This window comes from Scyliorhinus canicula, chromosome 3 (assembly GCF_902713615.1).
Source record: "Scyliorhinus canicula chromosome 3, sScyCan1.1, whole genome shotgun sequence".
Classification (NCBI taxonomy): domain Eukaryota; kingdom Metazoa; phylum Chordata; class Chondrichthyes; order Carcharhiniformes; family Scyliorhinidae; genus Scyliorhinus; species Scyliorhinus canicula.
This window is the reverse complement of record NC_052148.1, coordinates 183561349-183579748: the sequence shown is the minus strand read 5'-3', so window position 1 is coordinate 183579748 and position 18400 is coordinate 183561349. Positions and strand designations below refer to the sequence as shown.

Here is an 18400-nt window from a genome sequence, read left to right as displayed (position 1 = left end):
CAGCCGGGAATCGAACCTGGGACCCTGGAGCTGTGAAGCATTTATGCTAACCACCATGCTACCCTGCTGCCCCTATCTGGATGACCAGATTGATCTCCCCTTGGGGTTCATGGCATACCAGCTCCCCTGCTGATGGGCGGAGAACCATCAGCAGAGGCTCATAGATCAACCCTTAAAAGCCAGCCCAGATTGGGCCCAGCATAATTGGTAGCCCTGGTTAGGAATTATGTGCATTTGGGGGGTTGGAAATAAGCCTCCACTTGAATGACCTTCTCAGGTCTCCTGAACTTCTATATATATATATATATATATATATATTCCCCCCCCCCCCCCCCCCACTTGATGACCAAGATCATTGATCCTAGTGGCCAGGTTGGGGAATACATCTGCATTTTCTGTCTGAATATGTTTTTTACTATGATATTAAGTATTATATATTATGTAATATGCATGCATTCTGAATGCTTCTGAAATCTGCTATTATTTTCAATTTAGTTCGAGGTGTTTATGAATGCTTCAAAGTTAAGGTAGGACGCCTCCAACTAGCTGGTTGGCAGTTACATTGCTAAGGTAGATCAATTATTTGTGTTACTCATTAGTACAGACATTAAATAAAGAAAGTAAACTAAATTTGTCTAGCAGATTTAATGATCTCAAGGGTATTTATAATTTGCTTTATTTCTATTAAAATTGTAACGTTTGCACTTTATTATAAGCAGTGGGTTATATGAACAGAAGGATGGGATGGATGTCAGTGGGGTGGTGGCTATAAAGTTGAGTCCCATGGCGTGTGCATTGTTATGAACATGCAGGCAGCCCCCCTGTCTGTGGACTTTCCTATCCATATGTTTCCCCTTCCCCTGCCCTATCATTGCCTGACCGCAACTCCCCCCTTCCCCCATCATTGGAGCCTGCCCTGCCCCCCCCCCCCCCCCCCCCCCCCGCCGTGTGCCATTTACTTTACATTTGATTGGATGCAGTCCCCAGCATATGGCCACCCATCCCAGAGGCAGCGGTGGGATCAGAGAACCACATGCCAGCAGCTCTTGCAGACAGGATTTCCCCCACGGTCCCTCCCTCAAGCCTAATGGCCCCATACTTGTTAAATGGCTGTGTCGTCAGCGGGTCAGGCGGAGACGGTCCCACCCTTGATTTTCACACTGGGGGACCCTGCACTCCCTAAAAAAGTGCAGCCTAGTGAGGATCATTATCGATGTTCAAATAAAGGCTATGGGATTTAGAACACAGGATCTCAATCCATTCGATAAATCATATTACAAATGTGCAAAGGACTTTAAAATCTTACAGATTTGCACTGCATGGATTTATTTTAAAACATTGCAATGATCCTGTGGAATGTGGAGACTTTTTGAATGAAATATTCCAAATTATCATTTACCCGAACACATTAAATCTCAGCTTATAAATAAAGTTCTATTTTATGACTGCATGCTCCTTTAATACTCGACTGTTTAATGGTTGTTAGGAGCTAATTTCATGAGGTCACTGACAAGTGCTTGGGTCCATGCTGAGATCAGTGTCAGTGAGCATGAGTGCACACGTTAGAGTTTGCATCCTGCTGTACTCAAGGGAATCCCATTTCTTGAACCTGCATGAGGATAATTTTAGAAACTGTAGTAAGGTACTAACCTTCTCTAATTTAATTGAAGAGAATGAGAACTTTATCGTGAGTTAAAATTAGATTAGAGGGTGGGTAGGGTAAGGTAAAGATGGCCCCCTTTAGAGCAATACATTTTTGTAATATCCTAGCCTGGGATTTACTGATCACACATACTTAACAGATTTGTGTCAGATTTCTATCTCCTTTTTTTAATAAACAGGTTAATGTCTAGATCAACAAAACAGCGAAAGAAATTAGATTAGAGCATATTAAACCTTGGTACAAGAATATTGCTTGCGGCCATTTCAAATTTTATGATCTTTGCAACGATTTATGCTTAAAACAATGTAACATTACAGCAAGAGCGGCAATGTTAAGGCAGATAAATCTGATTTTGGTTTGGTTGCATCACTTCCACTTCCACTCATCCAAATTGGTTCAATATCCAATGTGCATGAAAGAACTTAAAACATGTATTGCACCTGTTCTGTGTCAGGCTGCTAATATGAGTGTGCTCTGTGCTGATTGTTGCTCTTTCTGGTGAGTGTGCTTAAAACTCAATTGGCTCTGTTTATTCTTTATCTCTAGAGTCGCCAGGTATCTTTATGATACCGCCACAAGGTTCAAGTTCAAGTTCAGATCAATGACTCAATACACCAGTTAGCAAGGTTCAATCAAACACATTTATTATTACACAGTAAATCGATACTCATGCAACTAATACTAACGGACTAAACTATTCCTACCACTATAAGCCAATACTTATCTTCGATAAGGGAACACACTGGATCAGGGAACAATGGCCTCTTGTTCTGTCCTGAGACTGCAGGCTTCCCAGTTGGTACGGGCTAAGGGGTCAGGAGTGTCTATTCTCGTAACGAGCGTTGGTTGGACACTTACTTGTCGGTGTAGCTGTTGGCCAGGCTTCTCCTTCTCACGTTCAAGTTCTTAGAGAGCTGCTGCAAAGGTGTTCTGCTGGGAGGGCTGGCTAAGCGAGAGAGCTGGACTTGGGATCTGTCCTTTATAGGTCACAGGGGCTTCGTGCCCATCTGGGCGGACCCTATACCTGCTTGCAATCGATTGGACCTGATACCAATCGATTAGTTTGAATTCCCCAATACTGGGGCTGTTTCCCGATCGCTGGGCGGTTCTTGGGGCTGTTTGTAACTTATTTTCCGGGACTCTTGCTGGCTCCTAAGAGTCTGGCTTGACCTTTGTTATTCTCGATTGTGTCCATTGTGCCCGGGAAGCACTGGGAATCGCTCAATTAATATGCGCAACTGTTAATTTCAGTGCTGTCTGGTTTCTTTGCAGACAGAATACACAGGGAGATTCTGCAGCCTGCCTGTTTTCCTTACATTGTCCTGTTTTCCCTGCATGCATTTCAATTCTCCATTTTGTGCCGGGCAGTGGCCAACTTTGGTGGCTACATGATAAACAGGTTTAAAGGTGGTCTTCCAAAACTCGGAGACCTTGAAAATCTTAGTGCTGGAAGTTCCAGGAAAGAATGCAGACACAGACTCCTATGAGCTCAAGGATATGCAAATCTTATCATGCAAGGATAGTTGTCAGGATCTCATCCAAACAGTACAGCCTAATTGGCATACATTTGTAGAATATTAAACTAAAGTTCCTGAGCGTGATTTCACACTTAATATAGCAAGATACTTATGCCTGTTTTCAGGGTAATCTCCAAGATAATTGTTAGGCAGTCTGCCAAATATTTATTTTTATTTCCAATATGTGAATAAATAACGTCATCTTTAGTTGTTTCCATTGAACTTCGATTTGTTGGCTACAAACTGGAACATTATGGGGCAGATTCAACCAAACAAATGATGGCTGGTCATATTTAGCGTGAAGCTTGACTCTTAAAAGATTATTCAGATGAAAGAAAAGATCTTGTGGATCTCAAATTATTCCAACACAAACGTGACCTGGAATATTTCACAGTGTGCAGGTAACTCAATAAAAATATTGCCATAAAATGTGACTTAAAGTAATAATAATAATAATTGCTTCTTGTCACAAGTAGGCTTCAATGAAGTTACTGTGAAAAGCCCCTAGTCGCCACATTCCGGCACCTGTTCGGAGAGGCTGGTACAGGAATTGGATCCGTGCTGCTGGTCTTGTTCTGCATTACAAGCCAGCTGTTTAGCCCACTGTGCTAAACCAGCCCTGGTTTAGTGTCGACCTAAGCATGGAGAAGGGGAGGGTAAAGTACAGGAGAGCGATAGTTATAGGGAACTCTATAGTAAGGGGTACAGATAGGCGTTTCTGTGGACGTGGAAGAAACTCGTGATGGTATGTTGCCTCCCTGGTGTGAGGGTCAAGGATGTCTCTGAACGAACACAGGACATCCTGAAGGGGGAGGGTGAGAGGCCAGAGGTCTTAGTACACAAAGATACTAATTACATAGGCAGGAAGAGCAATGAGATCCCGCAGAAGGAGTTCAGGGAGTTGGGCAGTAAGCTAACATGCAGGACCTCTAGGGTTGTAATCTCAGAATTACTCCCTGTGCCATGTGCCAGTTGAGGCTAGAAATAGGAGGATAATGCAGCTAAAAACGTGGATAAACCGGTAGTGCAGGAGGGAGCGTTTCAGATTTCTGGACCATTGGGATCTCTTCCAGGGCAGGTGGGACCTGTACAACAAGGACGGGTTACATCTAAACTGGAGGGGCACCAATATCCAGGTTGGGAGGTTTGATAGAGTCACTCGGGAAGTTTGAAGCTAGAATGGCAAGGGTTGGGAACCAGGGTGTTAGCTTAGAAGGTGTAATAACTGAAGGGGAAATAAAGAACAAAAATAAGAGAACAACAACATCACCCTGTCTGCTCAATCACAGTGGTCAGAAGTGCATTTGTTCCAGCGCCAGATGTTTGGCAGCTAAGGCAGATGAACTTAGAGCAGAGTTTAGTACTTGGAACTATGATGTTGTGACTGTGATGTTGTGGCTATCACAGCAATGCGGTTAAAGGAAGGACAGGATTGACAGCTGAATGTTGGAGAATATGAAATGAAAAAAATTAAAATCGCTTATTGTCACGACTAGGCTTCAATGAAGTTACTGTGAAAAGCCCCTAGTCGCCACATTCCGGCGCCTGTCCGGGGAGGCTGGTACGGGAATATAGATGCTTCAGGAGAGATAGAGGGGGAAGTAAAGGGGTGGGGGAGTTGCACTACTGGTTGAGGAAAATATTCTAGCAATACTGCAAGAGGACATCTTGAAGGGCTCATAGGCAATCTGGATAAAGCTCAGAAAGGGGGCAATCGCAATGTTGGGGGCTTATTACAGGCCCCCCAGCGGCCAGCGAGAGATAAGAGGAGCAGATAGAGAGATTTTGGATAGGTGCAAAAGTAGCAGGGTTGTTGTGGTAGGGGATTTTACCTTCCCCTATATTGTCTGGGACTCACTTAGTGCTAGGGGTTTGGATGGGGCAGAGTTTGTCAGGTGTACCAAGGAATCGCCTTCCTTGGTGCAATATCTAGATAGTCCAACTAGTGAAGGGGCAGTACTGGACCTGGTATTGGGGAATGATCCTGGACAGATGGTTGAGGTTTCAGTAGGGGAACATTTTGGGAGTAGCGACCACAATTCTGTATGTTTTAGGGTACCTTTGGACAGGGATGAAGGTCGGTTATGGTGTTAAACTAGACAGGAATTGAAGAATTTGGATTGGGTGCGGCTGTTGGAGGGTAAATCAACATCGGATAGTGGGGATCTTTCAACCGATTGTTGATTAGGATTCAGAATTGTCATGTTCCTGAGAGAACGAAGGACAGTCTGGGAAGTTTAGGGAGCCTTCGATAATGAGGGATATTGTGAACCTTGTCAAAAAGAAAAAGGAGGCTATTGTGTGGTCCATAAGGGTGGAGACAGTCAACACCCTTGAGGAGTATAAATAAAGTAGGAACGTACTTAAGTGGGAAATTAGGGGGGTAGGAAGGTCAGGGAAAGTCCTTGGCAAATAGGATTAAGGTGAATCCCAAAGCTTTTTAATTCATATGTAAAAAGCAAGAGGGTGGCCAGGAAAAGGATTGAACCACTTAAGGATGGTGGGGGGATATCTATATGTTGAGCCAGAGGAAATGGGTGAGGTACTAAATGAGTACTTTGCATCAGTGTTCACCAAAGAAAGGATTTGCGGAAGATGATTCTTGGGTAAGATGTGTGGATAATTTGGATCATGTTGATATCAAAAGGGAGGAGGTATTGAGTATTTTAAAAAACATTAAGGTAGATAAGTCTCCTCGGTCAGATGGGATTTACCCAGAATACTGAGGGAAGCAAGGCAGGAAATTGCTGGGGCCTTGACTGACATCTTTGTATCTTCGTTGGTTGCAGGTGAGGTCCCAGAGGACTGAAGGATAGCTAATGTGGTACCGCTGTTTAAGAAAGGTAGCAGGGATAATCCAGGAAACCATAGGCAGGTGAGCCTCATGTCTGTAGTAGGTAAATTATTGGAGACAGTGCTCAGTGGCAGGATTTATACGCATTTGGAAACAAATGGACTCATTAGCTATAGACAGCATGGTTTTGTGAAGGGGAGGTCATGCCTCACAAACCTGATCAAGGTTTTGAGGAGGCGACAAAGATGATTGATACGGGAATGGTGGTGGATGTTGATTACATGAACTTCAGTAAAGCCTTTGACGAGATGCTTCATGGCACAAAAGGTGAAGTCACACAGGATCAGAGGTGAGGTGGCAAGATGGATACAGAACTGGCTTGGTCATAGAAGGCAAAGGGTAACAGAAGAATGATGTTTATCTGAATAGAAGGTTGTGACTAGTGGTGTTCCACAGGGATCGGTGGTGGGGCCTTGTTGTTTGTAGTGTACATAAACGATTTGGAGGAAAACGTAGCTGGCCTGATTAGTAAGTTCGCGGATGACATCAAGGATGGTGGAGTGATAGATGGTGTTGAGGATTGTCAAAGGATACAGCAGGACATAGATAGGTTGGAGACTTGGGAAAAAAAATGGCAAATAGAGTTTAACCCAGACAAATGAGGTAATGCATTTCGGTCGGTCTAACATAGCGGGAGAATATACAGTAAATGGCAAAACTCTAAGGAATATATGCAGTCAGGCAGCACGGTGGTGCAGTAGATAGCACTGCTGCCTCACGGCGCTGAGGTCCCAGGTTCGATCCCGGCCCTGGGTCACTGTCCATGTGAAGTTTGCACATTCTCTCCATGTTTTTTTAAATAAATTTAGAGTGCCCAATTCATTTTCTTCCAATTAAGGGGCAATTTAACGTGGCCAATCCACCTACCCTGCACATCTTTGGTTGTGGGGACGAAACCCACACAGACACAGGGAGAATGTGCAAACTCCACACGGACAGTGACCCAGAGCCGGGATCGAACCTGGGACCTCAGCGCCGTGAGGCAGCAGAGCTAACCCACTGCGCCACCGTGCTGCCTCACTCTCTCCATGTTTGTGTGGGTTTCGCTCCACAACCCAAAGATGTGCACGGTTCATAGAACATACAGTGCAGAAGGAGGCCATTCGGCCCATCGAGTCTGCACCGACCCACCCAATACCTCACTTCCACCCATCCCAATAACCCCTCCTAACCTTTTTGGACACTAAGGGCAATTTCACATGGCCAATCCATCTAACCTCCATGTCGTTGGACTGTGGGAGGAAACCGGAGACCCGGAGGAAATCCACGCAGACACAGGGAGAACATGCAGACGCCGCGCAGACAGTGACCCAGTGGGGTAATTGGATTGGCCATACTAAATTCCCCTTTAATTGGAAAAAAATCATTGGATACTCTAAATTTATTTTAATAAATTACAGGTCCACAGATCTTTGAAAGTGGCAGCACAAGGAGACCTGGTCGTCAAGAAAGCATGGGGATTGCTTGCCTTCCATGGATGGGGCATCGAGTATAAAAACTGGTAAGTCATGCTACAGTTGTCTGGAACGTTGGTCAGGCTGCACCTGAAATATTGCACACCATTCTGGTCGCCACACTACCAGAAGGATGTGGAGGCTTTGGGGAGGGTGCAGAGAAGGTTTACAGGATGTTGCCTGGTCTGAAGGCTGTTAGTTATGCAGAGAGGCTGACTCGACTTGGATTGTTTTCATTGGAACGATGGAGCTTGAGGGGTGACCTGATAGAGGTCTGTAAGATTGAGGGGCATGAATAGGGTGGTCGGGCAGGCAGTCTTTCCCAGGGTAGAGGGATCAGTCACTAGGGGGCATAGGTTTAAGGTCCGTGGGACAAGGTTTAGAGGAGATGTGCGAGGCAGGTTGTTTACTCAGAGGGTGGTGAGTGCCTGGAACACGTTGCCAGTGGAGGTTGTGGAAGCAGATACATTAACGGCATTCAAAAGGCATCTCGACAAATGCATGGATCGGATGAGTATAGAGGGATACGGAACTAGGAAGTGCTGAAGGTTTTAGCCAAGGGTGGTATCTTGACCAGTACAGGCTTGGAGGGCCGAGGGACTGTTCCTGTGCTGTATTGTTCTTTGTTGTTCACAAGCAGAGGCGATCTGGAAAGATCACCAAGAAAATCACCAAAGAAAGACTTGGAAGCGTAAGACATTTTAAATTTCTTATTGTAACTGAGGACTTCATTGCAGCTTCTTGCAAATCCAGTTTCAAATGCCAGAGTGCAAAGTCAGCAGGGTGAACTAAATCTTTCCAAGATAAATACCACTTCTTTTATTGGGTGATGGGGACTCCTTTGTTCAAAAGTACAAGTTGTGCACTGTTTCTGTCTTATGCCACTGTGAACAGGCACTTTGTTTCCTTTCATATTCCGTGTTTGGATATATGTTTGATGCCTTTAGTTATACTTGAGAGAGATTTCTGCTGTTTGTTTCTTACATTAATCAAATGTTCCCTTTCTCTTTATTAATGTCATCTGGCGCTTCTTTTAGTCACTGGTGTAGTGTTGTAAGACAAATAAGATTTTACTCTCCAGTTGGGAGTCTCACTGCTAATAAGGAGTTTTAGTTAACGGGTACGATATCAAAGGATTTTCTGCAGCTCATAACAATACGTTTTAAAATGAGCTTAGAATTTGTTTAGTTTTGTTTTGTTAATCTTAGGCTTTAGGCTAAGTTATTGTTTACCACTGTTACATTTACTTTAAGGTATGGTTTGCACAACTGTGGTTGTGTTTTTGAGATGGGGAGGGGATGGGGGAGTTTTAGTGTTAGTTTGCTGATTGTTTCTGCTGGTCTTCCTTTGTCTAGTCAGCTGACTTGGCTCGCTGACCATCTGTTTGCTGTATTTTAGTTGTGTCCCTTGTTAAATCTTGGGAATGGCTTGAGGGCTGGTGGGATACTTCCAACCCATCTGGCTACCTGGAATGTTTGAACGGTGTTTGAGCGGCCCTGTAAAACGGTCAAGAGCTTTCGCTCATTCCAAGAACTTCTGATATTGTCTTTTTGGAGGAAATCCATTTACATATCAAGGATCAGAACAGGCTGGGTCGGGCAAGTTTTAAATTCCAGGTTCAATAGCAGGGCCAGGGTACGGCAATTCTTTTTTTTTATAAATGTTTTTGTTGGGTTTTTTTGAACAAGGTATAATTACAGTTATGTACACAGAATAAGAAACACATAGAACATAGAACATAGAACAGTACAGCACAGAACAGGCCATTCGGCCCTCGATGTTGTGCCGAGCAATGATCACCCTACTTAAACCCACGTAACCCGTATACCCGTAACCCAACAATCCCCCCATTAACCTTACACTACGGGCAATTTAGCATGGCCAATCCACCTAACCCGCACATCTTTGGACTGTGGGAGGAAACCGGAGCACCCGGAGGAAACCCACGCACACACGGGGAGGACGTGCAGACTCCACACAGACAGTGACCCAGCCGGGAATCGAACCTGGGACCCTGGAGCTGTGAAGCATTGATGCTAACCACCATGCTACCGTGAGGCCACAGTAGACGCGAGACCATATAGACACTATCTCCTTCCCTATTGGGAGCTGAGTCCGGGTGCCAGACCAGAAAGACCAGTATCCCCAATAGTCGATGACAATAACACTGCTATAGAAGAGCCTGAGCGGACGACCCATCCGACAGGAGTAGGTATAGTAACCCAAACCTTCTATAGCAAGAAATACAAGAACGGGAAACAGGGAACTAAAACGGTACATAACTTGGGTGCACAAAATGTGTGCGATGAACCAGCCGATACGGTCAAATAAATGAATATATATATATATATATATACACACATTTAGAGGAGAAGGGCACATCCCAACATTAAAAAAAATACAATAACATATGAAATGGAATAACTGGTGGGGTATTGTGCACCAGTTCGACAGCGGCATCTCTGTACATAGAACATAGAACATAGAACAGTACAGCACAGAACAGGCCCTTCGGCCCTCGATGTTGTGCCGAGCAATGATCACCCTACTTAAACCCACGTAACCCGTATACCCGTAACCCGTAACCCAACAATCCCCCCATTAACCTTACACTACGGGCAATTTAGCATGGCCAATCCACCTAACCCGCACATCTTTGGACTGTGGGAGGAAACCGGAGCACCCGGAGGAAACCCACGCACACACGGGGAGGACGTGCAGACTCCACACAGACAGTGACCTAGCCGGGAATCTGGCAAAATTACCCACACCACATAAGTAGGTGACTACCTGCGGGGGTGGCGGGGACTGGGGAGGCACACACACCTTTGGGTGCCGGGGAGAAAATCACAGTGTGCGATATTTGGCTGTGCTGTGTGCTGCTGTCGCCCGCCCTTCCCGGACGGGTCTCGCTGCCGTCCCACGCTCACCCCCGCTTCTGCCGCTCCTCCCGTCCTCCATCTCCAGTTTCCTCGTTCCCTGCTCCTGGAGATGTTGTGCACGTTTTGGCATCCCGTGTTCTCCCTCTGGCTCCCGTTTCCCTGACCCCGCCGGCCCTCCTCTCCCCCCCCCCCCCTCCATGGTTTGCCTCCCTCTCCCCAGGTTTAGCTGTCTTCCCCCCCCCCCCCCCCCCCCCCCCCCCCCCGTGGTTCGCCCCTCTCTCCTCAGGTTTAGCCGTCCCCCTCCCAGTCCATCTCTCCCCTCCATGCCCCGGCTACCTTCCCCCGACACCCGACCATTTTCCCCTGATTCTTGGCCACCCGGCTATTCTTCCTCTTGTTCGTTGGCCACAAACAGGTCCCGGAACAGTTGCATAAATGGCTCCCACGTTCTCTGGAAGCCGTCGGGGTACGGCAATTCTAATTAATAGAAGAGTCCCGTTCCTCTCTGAGATTATGGTTGACCCCAATGAACAATGTGTTATTGTTTGTGGCTCCCTGCGAAACCCACGCAAACACGGGGAGAATGTGCAAATTCACACGGACAGTGACCCAGAGCCGGGATCGAACCTGACACCTTGGCGTGTAAGGCAGCAGTGTTAACTACTGCACCGCTGTTCTGCCCTCACAATTGTCATTTCTGACCAGGCCCCACATTTGATCTATTTGTTGGAGGTTCCAGAGTGTTGCCCGAGCGACAGTGAAGGAACGGAGATATATTTACAAGTCAGGGTGGTGAGTGACTTGGAAGGGAATCTCCAGGTGGTGGGGTTCCCAGGTATCTGTTGCTCTTGTCCTTCCAGATGGTAGTGGTCGTGGATTTGGAAGGTGCTGTCAAAGGAACCTTGGTGAGTTACCGTACTGCATCTTGTAAATGGTATACACCGCTGCCATGTTCGCCGGGTGTGGGGTTTGAATGTTTGTGGAAGGGGGAGCAATCAAGTGGGCTGCTTTGTCCTGGATGGTGTCGAGCTTCTTGAGTGTAGTGGAGCTGCACCCATCTAGGAAAGTGGAGAGTATTCCATTACACTCCAGATTTGTGCCTTGTAGATGGTGAATAGGCTTTGGGGGGATCAAGAGGCGAGTTATTCACCGTAGGATTCCTAGCCTTTGACCTGTCTTGGTAGTCACAGTATTAATATGGCTCGTCCAGTCCGTTACTGATCAATGGTGACTCCCAGGATGTTGACTGTGGGAGATTCAGTAATAGATCGTCTCTTGTAGGAGATGGTCATTGCCTGCCAGTTGTGTGGAGCGAATGTAAGCTGCAGCATGACTTGCCAATTTTTATACTCAGTGCCCCAGCCGATGAAGACATGCATGCCGTATGCCTTCTTGACTACCTTCTCCAGCTGCGTTGTCCCTTTCAAAGACCTGTGGACTTGTACACCCAGATCCCTCTGTCAATATGCTCAAGGGTTCTGCCATTCACTGTATATTCCTACCTGTGTTAGACCTTCCAAAATGGATTACCTCCCATTTGTCTGGATTAAACTCCATCTGCCATCTCTCCGCCCAAGTCTCCAACCGATCGATATCCTCCTATATCCTCTGACAGTCCTCATTGCTGTCCGCAATTCCACCAACCTTTGTGTCGTTCGCAAACTTCCTGATCATTTTCCTCCAAATCATTTATATATTACAAACAGCAAAGGTCCAAGCACTGATCCCTGCGGAACACCAGTTGTCACAGCCCTCCAATCAGAAAAGTAAAAGATTGGGTGGAAATTCGGGTATCTCCTTTTACAGATGATCTTTTATATATTACAGACCCAACTCCCTCCATCGACGGCACAATGAAGACATTAAATACCTTTGGTTACTTCTCTAGCTATAAATTTCATCTAGGCAAGAGTGAATGTTTTCCAGTTAACCTCCCCCGGAAGGCAAGCCCATTTAGGCATGTTACCTTTCTGCCTCTCTAATGCACATTTTGTATGATGGCATCAAGATATCCCTTCTCTGCAAGTTCACCATCAGGATCAAGCGTACTATTATGGATTGACTCAAATGCTACCTGAGGACACTCGATGGCGAATTCACCTTGGGTCGATTTGCTTGGAGCCTGTTTTGTGTTGGTGACATTGGCCAACTTCACACCCCATGGTGGTTTTTTTATTGAGCAACCTATTAGTGTAACATCTTTCATTTTGAAATATGTGTTTGATGACAGTTTTAGGGGAGTATGGAGTATCGCAACAACATTACCTCTTCAAATTGTTACTGTTGTAGGGAGAAAAACATAATTAAGCTCCAACAGATTTAACACAAAGAATATCAAAAGGACAAAGATGAACAACCACATGAAATAACTCTTTAATAATATTTGTCTTTTTGAAAAATAAATCAGCTAATACTTGTCACATTATCGCACTGGGGAACAGAGCCATTTTTTTTAGTGCTCCACAAGGTTAATTGTATTTTGAACTCACCAGAGTCCTTGTATCTACTGGGAGAAATGCCATTGTTGCTTTGCACGTTTTGATTTTTCGTCCAACGGTAACAGCTTCCCTGTTACAATCGCATAATATTACGGTTGTTGAAAACTGGAAATAAAAACAGGAAATGCTGTAAGTACTCAGCCGGTCAGGCAGCATTTGCCAAGAGAGAAAAACAATTAACAATTCCGGTCATTGACACTTTATCAGAACTGGGAACTGTTAGCTACGTAACAGGTTTAAGCAAGATGTAGAGGCAAGGAAAGTGAGGAAAAACAAAAGGGAAGGTCTGTGATAGGGTAGAAAGCAGGAGTAATGAAATGGAAAAATGATGGTGGCACAAGGCACAAGGAGATGGTAATGAGACAAGAAAAGAAACAAAGATGGGTCTAGAGGAGCTGAAAATGACAAAAGCAGAATCATGACCAGCAACTGTTGTCCAAAAAAATTTGTGACACACTCAACAAAATATTCTATGTTGGTCATTTCTTCTATGATAATTTCTTACATAATTCAATAGACAGAGGAACAAACTTAAAAAGAACAATGTATTTCAGTCACGTATATTGCAGCAGAACCCTCAAGGAATTTCTCCAGCTGCATTGTTCAGGAACATTTTCAAAAATGTTAACCAGATTTCAGTGGACACAGAAAAAGTTGGATCATTAGAGAGCATCAGTCAGAACCATTCTGACAAAGGGTTAGACACAATATATTAAATCAGACGCAGATTGGCCTGCTGTGCATTACTCAGTCAAGGCAGTGCCTTTCTCTTAGCTTTCCTGTGTGAGGGACAAAAAAAGTAGGAAGATGTCCTTGACCCCTTTAATAAGCACTGCATCTGGCATTAAAACTATGAAAAAAAGTGTCTGTAGTCAGCAGTTGAGCTGCTACAATTGGCCCTGTGTCCTTTGATCCTCCAGAGTTCCTATCTTGATTGTTGAAAAATGAATGTGTTATTTTTAAATTTGTTCTTGGGATATGGGTGACGCAGGTGAGCCAGTTTATATCATCCAAGCATAGTAATAATCAGCTACATAGTGTAAGACTGGAATCACCGCTGTGAGACAGCAGTGCTAACCATGGCAGCACAGTGGTTAGCACTGCTGCCTCACAACACCAGGGACCCGGCATCAATTCTGATTTTGGGTGACTGGAATTTTCACTTTGTCCCTGTGTCTGCGTGGGTTTCCTCTGGGAGCTCCGGTTTCCTCCCACTGTCCAAGATGTGCACGTTAGGTGGATTGGTCATGATAACAAATTGCCAAGCAAAGCTCAGTGGATCAGTGGAGGACCCATGTTTAGGAAACTTACTGAATGTGTTTAAGACAGAGATAGATAAGTTCTTGATTAATGAGGGCATCAGGGGTTATGGGGAGAAGGCAGGAAAATGGGGATGAGAAAAATATCAGACATGATTGAATGGCGGAGCCGACTTGATGAGCATTATGGCTCAATTCTGCTCCTATGTCTTATGGTCTTCTGGACATGAGTTGTTCCTGGCCCCCAAATCCAGACGCTTCGCAACTGTGAACACACACAGGAAACTATATGGCGGTCTATCTCGACGGAATCCTAATCACAGGCTCATCCAAACAGGAGCACCTACAAAACCTGGCTGAGCTGCTGAGGCATTTTGAGGAAGTGGGCATTGTCCTCCGGCGGAAGAAATGTGTCTTCAATGCCGCCGAACTAACGCACCTTGGCTACTGTGTCGACAGCCATGGCTTCAACCCAATGAAAGAAAAGGTTCCGGCAATTTGGTATGCTCCTGTACTCTGATCGTTCGTGGGCCTGGTGAATTACTATGGCAAGTTCCTCCCAAACATGGCCACCACCTTTCTCCCCTCCACTGTCTGTTAGAGAAGAGGCAACACTGGGAATGAGCCCGAGAACAGCAAACAGCATTCGCCAAGGTGAAACAACAGCTCTCCTCATCAAGACTACCAATCCATCCCGACTAGTCCTGTTGATCTGTTGGCGTACCACAAGGATCTGTTCTGGGGCCGTTGCTGTTTGTCATTTTTATAAATGACCTAGAGGAGGGCGCAGAAGGATGGGTGCGTAAATTTGCAGACGACACTAAAGTCGGTGGAGTTGTAGACAGTGCGGAAGGATGTTGCAGGTTACAGAGGGACATAGATAAGCTGCAGAGCTGGGCTGAGAGGTGGCAAATGGAGTTTAATGTGGAGAAGTGTGAGGTGATTCACTTTGGAAAGAATAACAGGAATGAGGAATATTTGGCTAATGGTAAAATTCTTGGTAGTGTGGATGAGCAGAGGGATCTCGGTGTCCATGTACATAGATCCCTGAAAGTTGCCACCCAGGTTGATAGGGTTGTGAAGAAGGCCTGTGGTGTGATGGCCTTTATTGGTAGAGGGATTGAGTTCCGGAGCCATGAGGTCATGTTGCAGTTGTACAAAACTCTAGTATGGCCGCATTTGGAGTATTGCGTATAGTTCTGGTCGCCTCATTATAGGAAGGACGTAGAAGATTGGAACGGGTGCAGAGAAGATTTATCAGGATGTTGCCTGGTATGGAGGGAAAATCTTATGAGGAAAGGCTGATGGACTTGAGGTTGTTTTCGTTAGAGAGAAGAAGGTTAAGAGGTGACCTAATAGAGGCATACAAAATGATCAGAGGGTTAGATAGGGTGGACAGCGAGAGCCTTCTCCCGCGGATGGAGGTGGCTAGCACGAGGGGACATAGCCTTAAATTGAGGGGTAATAGATATAGGACAGAGGTCAGAGGTGGGTTTTTTACGTAGAGTGGTGAGGCCGTGGAATGCCCTACCTGCAACAGTAGTGAACTCGCCAACATTGAGGGCATTTAAAAGTTTATTGGATAAGCATATGGATGATAAGGGCATAGTGTAGGTTAGATGGCCTTTAGTTTTTTCCATGTCGGTGCAACATCGAGGGCCGAAGGGCCTGTACTGCGCTGTATCGTTCTATGTTCTATGTTTCTCCGTACGGTGACGGGACCGAACTGGTCCACACCATGGATGACGGATCTGAACATCCCATCGCATTCGCCTTAAGAACATTGGCCAATGCAGAGAAGTAATATGCTGAGATCGAGGAGGAGGGTTTGGCTGTCATGTTTAGAGTCAAGAAATCTGACTCGAATATGTTTATGGACATCGCTTCACCATTGTCACGGACCACTAGCCCCTCCTAGGGCTCTTCAAGGAAGATGGAGCAATTCCCTTCATTGAGTCAGTCCGCATCCGGCGATGGGCATTGTTGCTCGCAGCTCATGACTGTGTTTGGAGCAGCAGTCCGAGGCCAAGATTCCCCACGCCGATGCATTAAGCCGACTGCCCCTGCCAACAAGGCAACATACATCAGCGAAATCATTGCCACTCTCCAGTTTATGGACTTGTTACTGATCATGGCATTTCATATCCGCAGGTGAATCCAGACTGACCCCCAGCTACCCTGCGTCCGCCACATGGTGTAGTATGGGGCTCATCACAGGGCTTTACTGCAGGTGCTCTGCACAGTGCTTTACTGCAGGACCTGAAGGCCTATACCACGAAGATGTAGGAGCTTAGCAGACAGGACGGCATGAACCTTTCTGAGACCTGCGTGGTGGTCCCCGAATGTGGAAGTGGCGCACTCCTGTTGGACCTCCACAATGGACACCCAGGCGTGTCCAAGATGCAAATGTTGGCTGGCAGCTACATTTGGTGGTGCGGCATCAATGCAGACATCGAGCGTGTAGCCCAGCGCTGCGTTCAATGTCAGGCACACCAGACGTTGCCTGCCACAGCCCCGCTCCACCCCTGGGAATTGCCAGGTCATCCGTGATCTCGCCTACAGACTTTACAGGCCCCTATCAAGGGGCAATGTTCCTTTCCTCATCAATGCCTACTCCAAGTGGATGGAGATTCTCAAGATACAGTTGACGACCACCCGGCCCACCATAGAGAAACTCTGGCACGTTTTCAGCACACACAGCATACCCCAGGTGCTGGTAACAGACAAAGGTACAGCATTTACGAGTGTAGAATTTGCAGCATCTGTGCCAGCCAATGGGATGCGTAATGCGAGGACCGCTCCATACCACTCAGCTTTGAATGGTTTGGCCGAGCAGGTGGTGCAAATCTTTACGCTTAGAATGAAAAAGCAAGCATCGTGTTCCAGGGAGACCGGCTTCGCCAGGTTCTTGTTTTGTGACTGGACTACCCCTCATGCCATGACAGGAATTCAGCCGGCCGAGATGCTGATGGGTCACTGCCTCCACGCCCGTTTCTGAATATTCGCAGGAAAGTCGGCCGTTCTCGGGACCGAACCAAGGCAGACACAGGCTGCCGCAGGCCACTGTGCGGGTTTGCCCCAGGAAATGCGGTACACATCCAGAACTTCGGCGCTTGGATACCGGGCGTCGTGTGGGGAAAACCGGTCCAGTTTCCTACCAAATACAGACACAGGGCTGCGAGTCTAATCATCATGTGGACCATCTCTGAAGCCGCGTGCCAGACACTCTAGGCATACCGGCCATTGATTCGGGCATCCCAGCTCCACCGTCTCCCAGCCTCCCCTTGCTCCGAATCGGAAACTGAGATGAACGTTCTTCCACCACTGGAGGTGCCCCTGCCGGCTCTCGTGGCCACACTAGCACTGCTGCTGTTGCCCAGATGTTCGTCTCGCAAACACCTCTTCTCCTGACGCTGAGAGGTCTGCGCCTCAATGTTGTCCACAGGCGGAACGGATGAAAGGCCCATTGGCATGGAAGTGGACATTGCTCCGGATTTAGTGGGTGAGGAGTTTTATAAATCTAATGCAGGTCCCGTGACCAGGACCATACGGTTTATCATGACCTCCACAGAATACGGACATCCCATTTAAGCAGACGGGACTTCACTTTAACAAGGAGAGCTGCAGGTACATAAAACCCCCGGCTTGGTTGCAGGTCAGGGAAGGAGACCTTTAGGGGAGTGGAGGAGGATTTAGAATTGTATTGTGATAAACCTTGTTCGGTAATTTCTGCTATCTTCTATGTGTCCTGCTTACCATGGATCCAAAAGGATCCTTGTTCCAGACTCCATAATATAATAATAATAATAATAATCTTCATTGTCACAAGTAGGCTTACATTAACACTACAATGAAGTTACTGTGAAAAACCCATAGTCGCCACATTCCGGTGCCTGTTCAGGTACACGGAGGGAGAATTCAGAATGTCCAAGTTACCTAACAGCACGTCTTTCGGGACTTGTGGGAGGAAATCGGAGCACCCGGAGGAAACCCACGCAGACACGGGGAGAACGTGCAGACTCCACACAGACAGTGACCCAAACTGGGAATCGAACCAAAGACCCTGCCGCTGTGAAGCAACAGAGCTAGCTACTGTGCATGCCAAAGGAAATAGCTTCCCCTTGTCCTATGAAATCCTTTAATCATCTTGAACACTTCAACTAGAATACAAACCTCATCTATGCAAATTGTCCTAATAATTTACCCCTTATAGCCCCCATGTAATTCTGGTAAACATGCGTTGGGTAAATTCCAAATCTATTTTTCCTAATGT

General features: G+C 46.3%; 1 protein-coding gene across 13 annotated transcripts in view; it reads left to right on the top strand.

The window, feature by feature from the left end:
* Positions 1-18400, top strand: part of ndst3 (N-deacetylase/N-sulfotransferase (heparan glucosaminyl) 3) — a 1441915-nt gene that overhangs the window by 731348 nt on the left and 692167 nt on the right. For 9 of the 13 annotated variants that reach the window (XM_038791871.1, XM_038791869.1, XM_038791867.1 and 6 more), the window contains one exon: positions 7435-7535. The exons of the other annotated variants lie outside the window; for them this stretch is intronic. The gene's annotated coding sequence lies outside the window, so the exon portion shown is untranslated. The remainder of the gene's footprint in view (positions 1-7434; positions 7536-18400) is intronic. 13 annotated transcript variants of the gene reach the window in all.